Source organism: Haplochromis burtoni, unplaced genomic scaffold (assembly GCF_018398535.1).
Source record: "Haplochromis burtoni strain Fernald_Lab_line unplaced genomic scaffold, NCSU_Asbu1 Contig_230, whole genome shotgun sequence".
NCBI classification, from domain to species: domain Eukaryota; kingdom Metazoa; phylum Chordata; class Actinopteri; order Cichliformes; family Cichlidae; genus Haplochromis; species Haplochromis burtoni.
Window position 1 is genome coordinate 367,899 of NW_024582591.1, and position 15,982 is coordinate 383,880.

At 41.5% G+C, this 15,982-nt stretch overlaps 1 protein-coding gene across 2 annotated transcripts in view; it reads left to right on the forward strand.

The window, feature by feature from the left end:
• Positions 1-2,852: 2,852 nt before the first annotated feature.
• galnt1 (UDP-N-acetyl-alpha-D-galactosamine:polypeptide N-acetylgalactosaminyltransferase 1) overlaps positions 2,853-15,982 on the forward strand; it is a 53,545-nt gene continuing 40,415 nt past the window's right edge. Inside the window, exon 1 of one of the 2 annotated variants that reach the window (XM_005937549.2) lies at positions 2,853-3,287. The gene's annotated coding sequence lies outside the window, so the exon portion shown is untranslated. The remainder of the gene's footprint in view (positions 3,288-15,982) is intronic. The other variant, XM_042226853.1, reaches the window with a different exon arrangement.

The window sequence follows — 15,982 nt, forward strand, 5'->3', positions numbered from 1 at the left end:
GGGGGGGGGTTGCACATGTGAGATTTAAATATAGAAAAGAAAAAATAACAAGATTGTAGGAACTTTTTGTAAATGCATAATGACTAACACAAGATGGCAAGCTTGTCCGGGGAAAATGCAAATAGGTTGAGCATGTGTGTGTGTGTATCACATATTTAATCATTCACTGTGCTCAATGCTGCTTTTTGAATACACCGTGCATGTCCTGACCTAGAAGCGCAGCTGTATTGCTATTCACATCTCATCAAGTCGAGGCAGAGTGTTTTCTGTCTGTGCAGGTAGAGCGATGACTCATAAAAATGAGACTCGGCTCCTCGCTGACTTCATTAAGTCCAACAGGAGTTTGGCACCCGCGCTGACACAAACCAATTTGCATCTGCAACCCTGAGAGAGTGGACCAACACCATATCTTGCACAACATATGTTGACCGCGGTGTATCTTTCAAAATTACACCCGTGTCTGCTTTGCCAATGTGAAACAGAATTTACCGTTGTAGGCAATGTGCGAGCAATAAATTGGTATGAGTTGAAGAAAATGAACTCACTGAGGCAGACAGCTAGCTCTGCCCAGCACTGGAAATGGTGTGAGCGCTCCCAACTGCTTCTCTTGTTCTGGTAATAAATTGTGACAAAAAAGGTTATGTTTTCAGTCAAGGCATCTAAACACTCTCTTGATGGAGCAGGTAATGGTGAGCAATACTGTTGACATCTTATTTATAGCTTCTTGTAACTGAGCGTGTCTCATTTCTCCCTTTTCCTTTTGCCAGAAAAGAAGCGCCCATTCACCTTTCTCTGCTTTTCCTTCTTTTTTCTGTGCAGCTTTTTATCCTCTCTATATAACAATACATGAAAAGCCATTAGCTGGATCTGAGGTCTCACTGGATTGATGGTATGTGTGCAAGTAGTGGCCTATAAAAACAAGCTGAGGTAGCCCTCTTTTAAAATTAACTATTAGTGCTTCCCATCAGTTCATAACCAATTTGTTGTTTATTCCTATGTATTCATATAAAACTGTATATTTTATTAAAACTGTGACAGAAAGGATGAAAAATGTGAGTAAATGGCCTGATAAAATATATTGCTTTCAGCAATATTTCCCAGTTGATATTAAACTTCCCTGCATCCTCAAGACACTATTAACTAACGCCCTGATGGAAGCAGCTTCTATTATTAGGGATAGATACGTTACGGATATATACTCACTGGTCATTTTCCTAATACCTATTTGAACCCTTTTTGCCTTCAGCGCTACTTTAATTCTTTGTGGCATAGACTCAACAAGGAGCTGGAAACACTCCTGTGTGATAGCATCACACAGCTGCTGCAGGTTTGTTGGCTGCATATCCATGATGTTAATTTCCTGTTCCATCACATCCCAAAGGTGCTCTCCTGGATTGAGATCTGGTGACTGTGGAGCCCATTTGAGTACAGTGAACTCACCGCAGTGTTCAGGAAACCAGTGGGAGAGTTTGAGCTTTGTGACATGGCTCATTATCCTGCTGGAAGCAGCAATCAGAAGATTGGTACGCTGTGGTCATCAAGGGATGGAGGCAGTCAGCAGGCTATGGTGTTTAAGAAGTGCTCAGTTGGTGCTAAGGGGTCCAAAGTGTGCCAAGAAAATATCCTCCACAGCATTACCATCGCCATTCTTGTCTGACCTCTGGCATCAACAAAGGCATTTTCACCCAGAGAAAATGACTCACTGGATGTTTTCTCTTTCACACACCATTCTCTGTAAACCCTAGAGAAGGTTGCAAAATCCCAGTAGATCAGCAGTTTCTGAAACAGTCAGACCAGCTCCTCTGGCACCAACAATCACGCCACGTTCAAAGTCACTTAAATCAATTATTATTCCAAACTTTCTGCAAAGCTTTAGTTGAAAACGAAGGGCTTTCTGTATCTGCTTTAGGCTTTTGAATGTCTTGAATTTGGCTTACTAAATGTAAATGAACCCACCCAGTAAAAGATTAAAGAGCTTGTACTGATGAACTAAGGGCTATAACAGTAAGTAAGGCAGGTTTTTAACAATGCAAAGTTTCAGAATGTATTTTTTCCCCCTACTGATGAAACAGCAAAAAGGGTTTGTTTTTAAATTTTGCTCACTGACTGAAACCTAACTATGTAGATTTTGCATGTTCTCCCTGTGCCTGCATGGGTTGTCTTGCAGTCTGAAGTTGATTGCCTTTTCTCTGTTTTGGTCTTGTGACAGGTTGAGATAGGATCAATTGAGTTAAAAGAGCTGTTTTTTGAAGGAAACACAGTAGCTTTCCTGACAGGTGTGTTGCTTAAAGCTTCCTTCTTTGGTTAAAATAGTCCATGCCTTGCAGATTTACAATACTCAGTGCTTTCTGACTCCTGAGTTGGACATTAATTTCAAATGAGAAACAGACATTTACTTAGTTTTCTTCCTAAATATGAATATTTCCCACAAGGGAGCTGTAGGAAGGAGAGTGCCAGTTAATACCGTGTTACAAGTGTTGCAGTTCCAGAAGTTTTCACAGGAATCACCCCCTGCTCATTTATACCGCGTGGTTAATAATTATAGGCTCATTACAAGCACCATCTCACTGATCTGACTTTGGGCTTATTATTATAATCATTATTACTATAATTATGACCTCTATAATGTTTGTTTTATAACACATCACTCACGTCACACGAGCTCCAAATGCATCATTCACACTAACAAGTAGGTTTCAATCAATGAAAATATGCATAAATAAATAGTGGTGATCAATGAACTGAAATTTTCTCTTTTTTGGACTGTGTAAAAATAAAAACAGGGATCAGTTACAGTATTTCTTCCGGGTTGTGATAGTCGAAGGAGGGATGAGCAGTGATGCTGCCTGTGTTTGCTCCGCACATCAGCAGCCCTGCTCCTCTCTCTCTCTTTCCCTCTCTCTCTCTCTCGCACAGACCCAGGCAGAGGGTGAACGTCCGCTCCGGGAGAGAGAGCTCACACCGCATAGCGCTACAGCCGCCTGACACCGACAGTCCTACCGCACGCTCTTTTCAAATGGATGTCTCCTCCGTTCACGCCTTTTGACACCGGAAGGTGCTCCTGTAGCTGCGTGAGAAACACCTCATCCCTTGCTTGTTTTCTTAGGTAACTGCCTTCTCTCGACGACACAGAGAGAGCCATACTCACCCCCCTTTTCCTTCCATCGTTAGCCCGCTAAGCTAGCTAGCCCGCTAACTTAGCGGCGATACTTTGTATCGAGTCGGTGTCAGTTTTCTGCCTGCGGACTCTTTGCGCCACGGCTGATTGAGGTGACCAGTCACTCTAGGTAAGGTGAAAATACTTGTTTTTTTAAAAAAAAACCTAAACACCAATTGCAGTGATTGTTGTTTCCTCTCTTAGCCACATAGTCATTTTTGGAGGGTTGCTTCTGCCCAGTGACCCCCCTACGGTTATCTGGTAGCAGGCAAGCAGCCGCCGTTATGGCAAAGCGGGGCTTGTTGACAGAAGCAGCCGAGCAACAGGGATGCGATGCGACTCTTCGCTTAAGGCACAGATTACCACTTTGCTTTCAGGTGAATTAACCGGTAGATGCTGTTCCACAACCGCACCGAAACACGCCAAATGAAGGGAAAGCTGCTTCCCTGATAACGGTGCTCATAAATACTTTTTTCTATCCATCCCGCGTTAGCGTTCAACCGTGACTGTTGATTTGTAGCGCGAATGGGCCACTGCCGGGGTCAGTGCTATCGCACACTTGCCGCATTTGACTGCAGCGACTTGTTTCCCCCTACTAACGGTCAATTCAAATGAGTGCTAGTTATCAAGTTTTCCTGACTGCTCTGTGATCTCACCCAGTGAGATCAAAAGAAACCGTCTGTTTAAAGTAGAGCATAATGGTTACAGTGGAATGTGTATCTGCTCTTCCTTTTGCTCTTTTCCTCCTTTCTGAACATTTTAATGCTTCATTGTTGCATCACAACCCGAAAAAGATGATGTGTAAACCCGGAATTTAACCTCTGATTGGTCTGTTGTTGTGCGCCTAATAGAGGTCAGATGACTTTAGCTGGGAAAAGAGGAGAAAACTAGCCAGTGCAAATTTGAAGAGGTTAGTCACTTTGAATGTAACGCAGTCACTAAAAAGACTTTGTAAAGGGTTACTTAAAGCATGTGGGGCCTGATGTGTGCGTGTATGTATGAGTGAAAGAAGAGAGAATGTGCGGGCATTAACAATGCTGTAATTATCTCAGAGATAAGAAAATGGATCCACTATCAATCCTGCAAGACTCGGCAGCTCTGCACAGCAGAGCTGATGAAGCTGTAGGATTGACAGGGAACCAATTAAATTAATCTGTCATGTTCCTTAAAGGGAGAGAAAAGAGGAAGCATGTATTATTTATCCTCTCTCTCTCTCTCTCTCTCTGTGTGTGTGTGTGTGTGTGTGTGTGTGTGTGTGTGTGTGTGTGTGTGTGTGTGTGTGCGTGCACACACGTGTGGCATTGCCTGTAAGAGTGCAGCAGGAGAATATGCTGTGTTGCTTAAGGGAAGCTGTGCTGTACCTTGTTCACTACCTGTAGCAGCGGTCCCATGGTGCAGGCGAGCTCAAGGCTTTGATCATTTTTAACAGGATTATCTGTGTGGTAGCGCTGACTACCAAATAGAAGAAGAAATAACCTGACCACATAGTGCTTGGCTTCCTTGAAATCTATATGGGAAGTTGAAGTTGTGGAATCATAACTGGGGTTTTGTGCCATGTTGAGGATCTTTGCCTCAGAGCTGGATATCTAAACTCAGGCTTGTGTTATAAGGCATGACTATCCAGCTCTGAAAGGAAATGAATCATGTTCCTCATTTCAAGGCTGTGGAGTCTGCGTGATGTGTTTCCTGCCCTGTGTTGCATTGACTGTGTGTTCAGGCTGTAGCAGATTTGCATCCGTGTGTGTGTGCTTGTGTAACCATGTTTGTCATGGCTGACTTGAGAGTCTTTCAAACTGGGAACATTTTGGCCAATCTGTGGGACGTACAGCATTGGGAATATAACAAAATTAGTTTTTTAGTGAATGAGATTAATTGAGGAGAGGAAAAAGTGTGTGGGGAAAGTACGTCACTGTGGTTTTAAGTCATATAGTGAGTATGACTAAGTAATGAGTTGTGTATGTTTTTGCTGCAGGTGGATATAGTCATTGCAAAAGCATGTTTTTACAAAACATCTAAATTATAAGGGACAGTTACAAACAAAGTGTCTTAACCTTTTCCCTATTTTTAATCACAGTGAGAAATTAGTAGCTCACGTTTTCATTGGCTTTGCTGCTGAGTAAATAATCTGGAAAGTGAAGGCGAAAATCACTGCCGTCCTGTTTGCGTGTTTGCTAGTGTTTGTCATCAAGCGTGGCTGTGGCGCATTTATTACTCCGAGCTGCTCTGGAACAATAGCTCTATTCTGATCTGTGTCTCCGGAGGGAAGCAGCAGCATTCGGGGACCCTGGCGATCTGTGTGCCAGTGAGGCTTGGTTTGGGATTGGGTTTCCACAGCCACCTGGAGCTCAGAGCACAGGAATGCCATTGTTCCTACTTCCAGACTAAGACCGGATCGCACACATGCACATAAAGAGATACATGCGAGAGGACTCATACCAGCCTGCCTGTTCCCCCCCCAAAACCTGGGTCACCCTGCTTTGTTACATTGGTATTGCTCACATGCACAGCCACCATGACCTGGCAGTGGCTGCTGAGCGTGTGAGTGCTTTAAATATCAGTGAGCAAAATTTATTGCACTTCCAGTCTTTGTGCGTTGTTCATCTTGCTTACCATCTAACATAGGCCTGCGAAGTAGGTGAGAAGTATTTAATAAAGTGTAACTAGAACTGAAGAAATTGCCCAGTTAATCATTTTGTTATTGCTTCTCACAAGTAAAGTTGGCAGTCTTTTTGCCCGTCATTGCAAAATTCTGATAGCAGCTTCTCTAGTGTGCACAACTGGCAGCCAAATCTGTGTCGTCTTTGTATTTATTTATTTTAATTAACTTTGCTGTGCTGCTTAGACAAAGACGAGACATCACCTCAAGGATGCCATAATGAGCATTTTTCAGTGTTTTGTCATTTTCTGCTAAAACAATAAGTCATTTAAATATGCATAATGATGGTAACCGTTTATTTGCAAGAACAAGAAATAACTGGGACACTTTAATCATATGGATGCATATTGTCATAGACAAAAGCCACTGGCGGCGACAGATTTTGTGGTATCTGTTGTAGCTTGTCAAATGTCACTTTTGCTTTCTTTAATGGAATCTCGCTCTCACATGAAAAGGACTGCACAAACATCAGCTGTCAGTGCATGAGCTGATTACTGCCTGCTTACCAACCAGCTACTCCACTAAGATGGGTTTTGTTGTTAATAATGTTGTCTGATCACACTCACATCAGACAGAATTATCTCTACCCTCTGCAGCAGTTGGTTCTGGCATTGGCAGTGCAGCTGAAAGCTCATTTTCTTGTCACAGAGCAGAGTAGAGTTGCCATAAATTGGAATAACATCACCAACTTGGAGCTATTATGTATAATATATGTTTGTTTTTTGTGGTGAAATAAGTATGGGTTTTGTTTTTGTGCTGCCAAAAATCTAAAAAGTATTTTTGAAAAATAGACGATGGTGGTTGAATTAAAGCCAGTTTGAGCATGCTACAAGATTATTTAGCCTGTATTATATCTATCCCAATATCAGAGAGAATTAGCAAAAGCCGACACGTCAACTTGATTGAGGGGGTGGATCTAAACATCTGTTCTGCTCAAAAAAGGCAGCCAATATTAAGGGTGGCCCTGTAGCTAGTTTAGCTAGATCAGATAGCAGAGACCTAAATGGCTGATCTTCAGACAAGTAAGAGAAGCTGAAAACAGAGTGTAACGAGAAGGAGAGAGAGGGGATATTGGCAGCATTTAGCAGATTTTTTTCCCTGTTTCTCAGTCCTCTAGGGTTTAGGCAGACAAGTTTAGTTTTGTGTGCTTGTGTGTGTGAATGTGTGTGCTGGTGCTTGGCTATACGTGTGTGTCCTCTGGCTCTACAGTGGGTCACTTTAGGGATAGAGTTGCATAGAAGTGGGTCAGCCAGTGCCACCGGGGAGTCTTGCCAGCTCTCTGCTCCTATTCAGCATTGAACCGACTGAAGGCCTACACAAAAAGTGTGCGTCCACATATGTAAGGATTGTTTCTGAGAATTACATGTTAGTGTGAAAATCACACCCTTCACACTCAGCGACCTTTGCTGGATCAGCCATTTACCGAACATGTTCCTTCCTCGTTTGTTGCACTTTGACTCCTCATAAATATGCTTTGGTGGAAAAAAACTGTAACTGTGAAGGCAAAAAGAGCAGCGCGCCTATATGTGGCGCAGTATGTTTAAACTGCATATAGGACCTCTACAGATGATTCAGAGCCTGTCACAGCCAGAGTGTCTCAGCTGGATGGACACAGTGTTTCTGCTGGCTTAATGATAAGGAAATAGGATTTAGCCCAGCATTCAGCAGAGGTTTATTTCAACTCCTAGCTGCAGTCTCTTGTTTTCTGCTCGGGCTCTCCTTTGACAAGGAATTAATGGTCTATTTCTGTTTTCATTTCAGTTGCGTATGTAAGTCTTCACAAGGTAGCACCAAAAAACCCAAATATTTGCATAGATGAAGACTTTGTTTGTCACGGTTTGTCGGGAGTCACCCGTGACTTTTATCAAATACAAATACAAAAGCTAGTGCTACAGTAAACTCAGTGATGCTTAAAGTGTTGCAAAGTGCTTTATTTCCGTTTTGTGTTCCCCACAAGATGCTACAAATATCCATCCAACATAGCGTCTCTGTGTAGAAGCTTTTGAACCATGTATTTATGCACAATGTGACAGTGTGCTGTGTAAATGTGTTAATGGGTGTGGTAAACTCACAAAATATGATCTGCCAACTCTGCAGTTTTTCTCTCTGCATGGTTTGTTACAGTTCATTGAGTCTGGTCTATAGTTCACAACTCTTTTTTTTTTTGTTGCTGTTGCTGAGCAGTAGCGTTTAGTCAGTTAATTAATTAGTCAATAAAAATCAACTTAACTGACAATTACTTTTATTTATTCATAAGTGTATTTATTTTTCTGATGAGCATTTTAAACATTTACTGGTTTCATTTTCTCAAATATTCAAATAAGCTTCAAATATATTTGAAGCTTCTATTTGTTCAAATAATAATCTGTACAGTTTGAAATGTTTGAAAAAGTTTTTTATTATTGCTATTATTACAGAAATGTAACACAAAATGGCAAACTGGAAAAAGGCTGGTCAACATGTGGACCATTGTACAGCTAAAAAGCCAAAGATTTCCCTCATGACTTGGTGGAGAACAAAAAAAACCCTGAATGTTATAATTAATTTATCAGGTATCCAGAAATACACTAATGCAGTTTCATGTCCATTGCATGCACGACTGTTTGATTTTAAGTTTGCCATACACATCAACTTAAAAGATGTCTATGTCTATGTCTATGTTGTGTTCGTCTTAAGTGGCGAAAAGAGGAAGCTGGAATACTGAGGCTGAAACAAGTCGGTTTTTGGGATGTGAGCGTTTATTGGTTTTAAGAAATTGTGGCAACTTAAACGCCTGATGACAAGTGCCGGTAGCCTGCTACTGTTTGCTGCACAGACAAAGTACCTAGCTTTAAAAGTCACCTTGAAAGTCTCAGTAGAATGAACTAATACAGCATGCAGCAGCTCAGCATAGTCACATTGAGTAACAGTATATGCTGTTATCAGCTTTGCTCTGACAATTCCCCTCATTGTAAACGTGTCCTGTTCATGTGTGTCCGTATCTCGCTCAAAGCATCTGTTTCACTCTGAGATACTACTCGACAGAGGTAGTTTCCATGGTGACAGTCATGCTCCTTGCCCCCCCCCCCCCCCCCCCCTCCTTGCTCGCCATAGGAAGAAGTGGTGTATGTTCAATTACTGCTGACTCATGGAGAAACAGTAGTGTGGTCCATAATTAGACAGACACGTCTCTTCTCTGTCTGGCTTGGAACCAGTTTGTGTCCCTTTTAATATTTTACACTCTGTTTGTTTTGCGTGTGTTTTGGCTTCTGTATTCGTCTTTCAGAGTTGTTTGTTTTGTTAGACTTTTCTGCTAAGGGAATTTTCTAGACAGTTTTCCCTGCTTGTTTTGACTGATTATGCTGTTAAAGTTAGAAAAAGATTTCTGTAAATTTGGTTTAAAAAAGTGGGACACACTGATGTAACATGATCTTCTAAAGCTGTCAGGAACTTAAGAAAGCTAGCAACAGGGTTTTTTTTTCTTTTTCTGTTTATAGCGTGAATCTGATAAGTATGCACGTTTTTCCTGTAGGAACTTTACAAATTATAAACACCAGTTCTTCTTTCACAGTACACAAGTTAGACAAACAGTGCTAGCTTTTAAGTCCTTTCATGCAAATTCTCTCAGCAGTTGGAAAGTAAGTTTAATTTGCTGGAGTCCTAGTGAAAAGTCCAGAGCAAGGGAGAACCAGTTGGAGAAATAGGTTTGCACATGTGCAAAGTCTAATTTGAGAGAAATACCAGTGCAAACCTGAAAGCTGTAACTCCCTTTAGGGCTATCTGGCCTCTTGTGAATAAGGGAGGACTTATTTAAGTAGCTCCTTCTTCTATCAGATTAGATACTTATTTGCGACAGTATTATGACAGCACGACACAACCCACCCAGTGCTTCTAGGGCTGGGTAGGTTTTGTCAGGAAGCATCTGCTTAGCCAAGCACACATACAGTCTATGTCAGGGGTGTCAAACTCAAATACACAGTGGGCCAAAATTCAAAACTGGAACAAAGTCGTGGGCTAACATTAATATTTATTGGAAGAAAAAAAATCTTCCTCCAGATATAAGAATGAATCTTTTCTTATGGACTCAAACAAGTTTTGCTGAAAAACTGAGTATGGAACAAGCAAAGCTTAATACTAAACAATATATATATTAGCTGTATAATACCAGTAGGCCAGCTCTAATAGTAATTTGGTATGGCTTCGCGGGCCAAATGTAATTAGGCTGCGGGCCAAATTTTGACACCTATGGTCTATGTTATACACCTCAAGTCCACCACTTGGTGAGCATGTGTAGGTGGTGCACTGTAATGTAAGTTCTCAGCATGATCAAAAAACAGCCAGGCACTTGGACATCTGCATGGACGCTTGTGTTAAGTGGACTATAAAAAAACTGTACTATAATCCCTGCTTAAGTCAAAGGTGTTAACCCTGGATCCACTGAACTCGTGCATTTTCTCACTGAAATGGTTGAAAGTTCTGTCATCCAAAAACTAGCTCAGAGAATCTCTAAACATTTTTATACTTGCTGAAATTAACCAGGGAGAAAATCTGTCTTACAGTCATGAAACCCACAGCTGATGAGCTCAAAATGAAAATTGACTGAGAAAATCATTCTGACTGCTTCCAAGAGCCCGGCAGATGAGTGCGTGCGCATGACTGCTACTCAAGATATCATATTTCATGTTTTACTTACATCCGAGAAAAGACTTCAGTCTTATCGTCCACTTCTAATCAGGGTACTACATTAGAGTCAGTCCAGTGAATCTCAAGAACAAAATAGGCCTCACAGAATAAGCGTTTTAAATACTCTTGAGCAGTCTAAGAGTATTTTGTGTGTGCACGGTAGCCTAGCTAAGTTGTGTATAATTGACCTCTGTGGGGATATTTGTTTTCAGCATTTAATCCAGCCTCACTGTCCTGGAGCAGCTGGCAGCTACAGTCCACTGTACAGAGTAACTCCATTTCTGTAGTCTGTGCAGTGCCTCATGGTCTGCAGTACTGGCTAAAGCAGGGCCTGTTTGTACTCGGATGACAGCTCTTAATGTGTCTTTGTTCGCAGCGCTTTGAACAGTTAAACGAAAGATCTTGTTGTGGAAAAAGTCACCCTCCTTAAATGATAGTGATTAAAAGCTTTTAGTCACTCTTATTACCTGACAACAGCAACCAATGAAACAAATAACAGTTATCTCACACTGGATGTGGGTAAAGAGGTTACAATTCAAACAAAAGTCAAACAAAATGTATAGAGATAACAGATGGATTGCCAGTGACTACAGTTGGAATACTGTAGTCACTGGCACTATTAGTTGACTGTAATTAATATTACTGTCATCTAATACTGCCAGTATTAGTATTAGTTGACTAATAACAGTATTAGTTCATACTTTAATTTCCTTCAGGAATGTAGATTACAAACGAATTGAAATTTGCTGCCAAATATGCTTGCTGTTTGAGTGTTATATAGTTAATTGCTGAGGAATCTTTTTAAAACCCTGGGGTTTTCTCTGTGTGCTTGTATATCTTGTGTAATAATGGGTGGGGGATATAATGTTTGCTTCGTGACATATGAATATGGTTATATGAGACCTCAGGCAAGCTGTTTGGTGGCAATAAAAAATACTCAAATGCTTTTGCTTTTTGAACATTTAGCTGCTAATTTTCATTGTGTTTGCCTGTAGGCTGATGTTTGTCTTGGCCAAATTATTCAAGGGCAGCACAGGTAGTAAAAAGATAAATAAACAAAGGCAGTCTGATACTGCTCTTCATATTCTTCATTTAAATGTTTTCAACTCCACTGGGAGTAAATTGTGCTTGTTCTTGGCTTAGTTTCCGCATGTTTCTACAGAAGGACACTACACTCTCAAAGGTGTGACCGCAGTGCCATTCTCAAGGTTGTATAAATAATTAATTGATGCAAATATAACTGAAGGCAACATTTGTGTCCTATATGGAAATTTGTCTGTAAGTTATTGGTAAGAGAGAGAAGCAGAGGAGGGCAGAAAGGACTGACACTGCTGTGGAAGCTCTGTGCTCTGTCTTAGCCGTGTGACAGAGTGAGCTATCTGCCTGGGGCTCACCCTCACGAAGGCACAGCTCTCCCCTCTGCGCACACATACACACAACTGTCCATCTCTGCCTCTTATCTAGTGTGTGCATGTGTGTGGGTCTGTGTGGTTTTTTTGTGCTAGGTCTCTGAGTGAGCTTGTTGTAGACCAGGCACACTGATAGTCATATCAACAGTTAGTCTAGGCTGATGGACTGCAGAACTACTCGTCCATTGTCCATTGTGTGTGTGTGTGTGTGTGTGTGTGTGTGTGTGTGTGTGTGTGTCTGCTAAGCTATCAGAAATTGCATTTCTACAAGCCACAAATGTCAGATGCACTGTGTTCATGTATCTTGGGAATGTGTGTGTTGCATGTGATGCAGTATAATCTGCCACAGGCTTGGATGTGGGTCACTGTGGCTGCAGCTCCACGGGTCAGAGAGAGACAGCAGCAGGGATGCTGCCTCTGTACTTGCTGCGCATGGGCTAGCCTGAAATATATTTCACAACAGTACAAAGTAAAAGAAGAACCAAGCTGCACTTGAGATCTGATTTGAGTTTCTTTTTAACATAGCCTCAAGCAAAAATACCATGGTATTTTTAGTTGTTCAAGCCGTTTTCTGTATATTTACATGATTAAAAGTGTTACTTATGGGCACCTAAATTTCTGTGTGGCAGATTTTACAAGAATAGAGTCTACAGAGGCATACTGAGATATAAATAGAGATGAAATTTTACATGACTTCTTAATAAGGTTAGATATGAAAGAGGATGACCAGATTAGTCATGCCTGCTGCTCATAGTGGATTTCACCTGAAGTAATTAAGCCAAAGTTATTGCTGAACATTTAGAACCCACAGTGAAACTTATTGGAGGTTATGTAGTGTGACGAGGGGTGTTAGGAGTGAGTGTGTGTGTGTTTGTGTGTGGGTGGAGGGGCTATTGACCTCATGACAGAGTTGGTTAAATGAAGTATTGATACTGCTAGCTTTGTTAGCGCGTGTGTGTGTGTGTGTGTGTGTGTGTGTGTGTGTGTGTGTGTGGACACATACACAGCTGTATGTGTGTATTCAGATATATTTACCCTGTGATGGATTGTGCATTTTGCAGATGCCAATAGGCAGTAGTGTGTCATAGATCAAACAACTTGAGTTGGCCCAGTGGTGTTAAATTTGTCTGAGGATTATGAGAACAAATCATGCAAACAGACAGGCAGGTTATGCGCCAATCCTAGAGAACGATTAATAGAGAATGTCTTTATTTTCTTGTTTAAAAGTTGCTTTAGTGATATTTTCATTTTATTTTGTAAAAGGTTTGCTTTTTGCTGCAGCCTGAGGCCATAGATACTGCTACCCACATCTTTACAACACAACATTGTTATCATTTTAGTGACGTTCTTTCACTAATCCCTCCCCCCCCCCCCCCCCCCCCCCCCCCCCCCCCCCCCCCCCCCCCCCCAAAATAAAAAACAAAACAAAACAAAAAAGCAGGTAGTGATAGCGGATGTCTTGCTCTCCGGTTCTCTCTTCATCTTCTCCGTTCACCTAGTGACCGAAAGCAGAGAGCAGCAACACCTACACAGAGGCTGTGCACTGTCAGAGGAGGACATTAGAAGGGACAAAATGTCTTTGTTAACTTCCTTTCTGAGATGATTTCTTTCATGCATCTTAACCTCAGACTCTTTAGTTTATGTGTTTTCTAATTTTTGTCAGAAAGTGGTTATAAAAACATGAATGTTCGGATTTCAGTTATCGCTATTCTGGATCCGATTGTATTCATAACAGCCTTACTTCTATGGACCAAACATGCTTTTCCATGCCACCTGTGCTGTTTATATGTATGTATTGTAGAGAAGGGATCTTTTTTATACCTCCAGAACTGTTTAGTTTTCTGCTGTTTTTGTGCTGATTTGCACTTCCTTATGCTAAGAGTAAGTGAAGCCAACTGCTAAAAGAGAAGAACATTTGTGAGTGCAGTTCAGTTGTTCTCAATGCCAAAAACACAGCTGCAAAAATACAGTCAAATTGGAAGTCTGCTGCTAACATTTCCAAAAATATTTTCATCCAGTAGAGTTGTTATAAACACGGCGTAAGGAATCAGTCAACAACATCACCAGTCCAACATCCCTGCTGTTGAATTATTTTCTACGGGGCTGCACTGTATTGTCAGGCAGAGCTTATTTTCAGAAAGAGAGAGAGCGAGAGAATGGATAAATGAGAGGCAACTCTCTTAATGCTAGTCATATGGTCGTTGGAAACCAAAATTATTTTGACCGTGTGCAGTCCACTTTTGATCTTGATGCCTAGGTTGATTCGAAATGGTTGCTTTGAAGACAGGAACCAAGTCTGCAACCACTTGCAGTCAGTTGCTGTCTTCAAAGCAACTTGTGTGACAGTGTTAAACTAACGTGGCAACAAGACAGAGTCAGTTTGCTGTCAGTTTGATATTGAATGGAACTAAGTTGGCAGTTATCTGCAATCTCTTGTGATAATACAGCAGTTGTAACTGATAAATTGGCAAAAATTGCATTTCAATTGGAAATTTCGTACATTCTGCCCAAACCAAAATGAAATGAGCGCTTACCAGTCTTGATTTTATATAGGAACAGAACCACAACACAACAAGTTGGCAACTAGTTGAGTCGAGTCTGTTTCAAAGAAATGTTTCTCACAAACTGCACTTATCTAAACAGACTGCCTCACTCTTATTGTGATGTGTTAGCAGTATGTTTGCATTTTTGAAGTCGACACCAAATATTGGCAACCCATCGCCAGTCTGTCCTTCAATGATTGTGATCAGTGAGTGGGGCTGCAATTGGTTTCAGGCAGGTTGTCTCTTACTAGGTTACCTGTATGCTTGCATTGCTTGCACTCCAACAGAAAAAAAAGGCAACCACTGAGTCACTAGTCATACGGAGTTTTCCATCCTATTTTTACTCTAGTGTGACTGAATCATAAGATAGAAATGTGTTCTAAATTTCATAAAGTAATTATAAATACTTCTCATTTTTCTTTTCAAGTATTTCCAAAGATATTTTTCCAGAAATTACAATGTAGTTGCAGTGAGTGTGGCTAAAAGCCAGCTCACGTGATAGGAAACTGCATTAAATCCACACTTTGACTAAACCACAAAAGCAGTGCATTGCAGCGCCACGTGGAATTGCTAGGAAGTCTGTCTTAGATTGGTGAATGTTGCCGGGAGCATTTGTGCACACAGCTGGGGGTGTGCATGCGCTTAAGCTTGATCCTGTTAGCACGGCGGCTGGCTAGAACAAGGGCAGGAGGGAGATATAAACCAAGAACAAATCACAAACATGCAGATGTTACCAAGATACACAGAGATGGATGGGGAAGTTGATGATAAATCTGGCCTGTCTAATCACTCAGGACACAGAAGAGGGAAGGTAGTGTGTATCTATGCTGTGTGTATTGTCACTACTGTTAACAGTCCTGTGGCCTGGTGCTTTGTTTCCTGCAATCTCTGCCGTCAGTAAACAGGAAGCAGATCTCTGTCTTTCTGTTACTCGCTCTGTCCTTTTCTGTCTGTCCTTTGGTTCCTCTTTCTTCCTCTTCCTACACTCGCCTTCCTCTGCAAGTGCAAGCTGTATATGTGGAAGGAATAGGCATGTAGGTCCCAATGCACGTCATTAGTAAGGTAAGCAAAAGAGGCAAAATGGTGAGCTGTGTCATCCAGGATAAGTATGACATGTTCAGGGATGTTGGGCCAGCTGCTTCTTACCTATTTTCTCCTTACGCTATTCTTGGCATTCCTGTTTTTCCCTCCTGGGCTTCCCCTGGAAAGATGTCAGAAATGGTGAGCTAGGGCTGCAATCACTTGTGATAATGTTGTTGTCATCTTTTGTTGCCTTTCCTCTAGTCCCTATTTAGCATTGATTTGGTTTTTGTGTGTGTATGGTGTGCTTCAGGCCCTGTAAAGCCTTCCTTTCCCACACCACTTGAACCACGAGGTGATTGACAGAGCAAGAGGTCAAAGGGAATGCTGAAAGGATTTGGACGGAAGTTGTAGTTTGTTCAGGATTGGCACAGCACTGTTTGTTGTTGCTAAGACCAAAGATGCCATCTTTAAGCTCCCATTGTTACAGCATATGCTACAAACAGAGTCGCATATCGCACGCACGCACGCACGC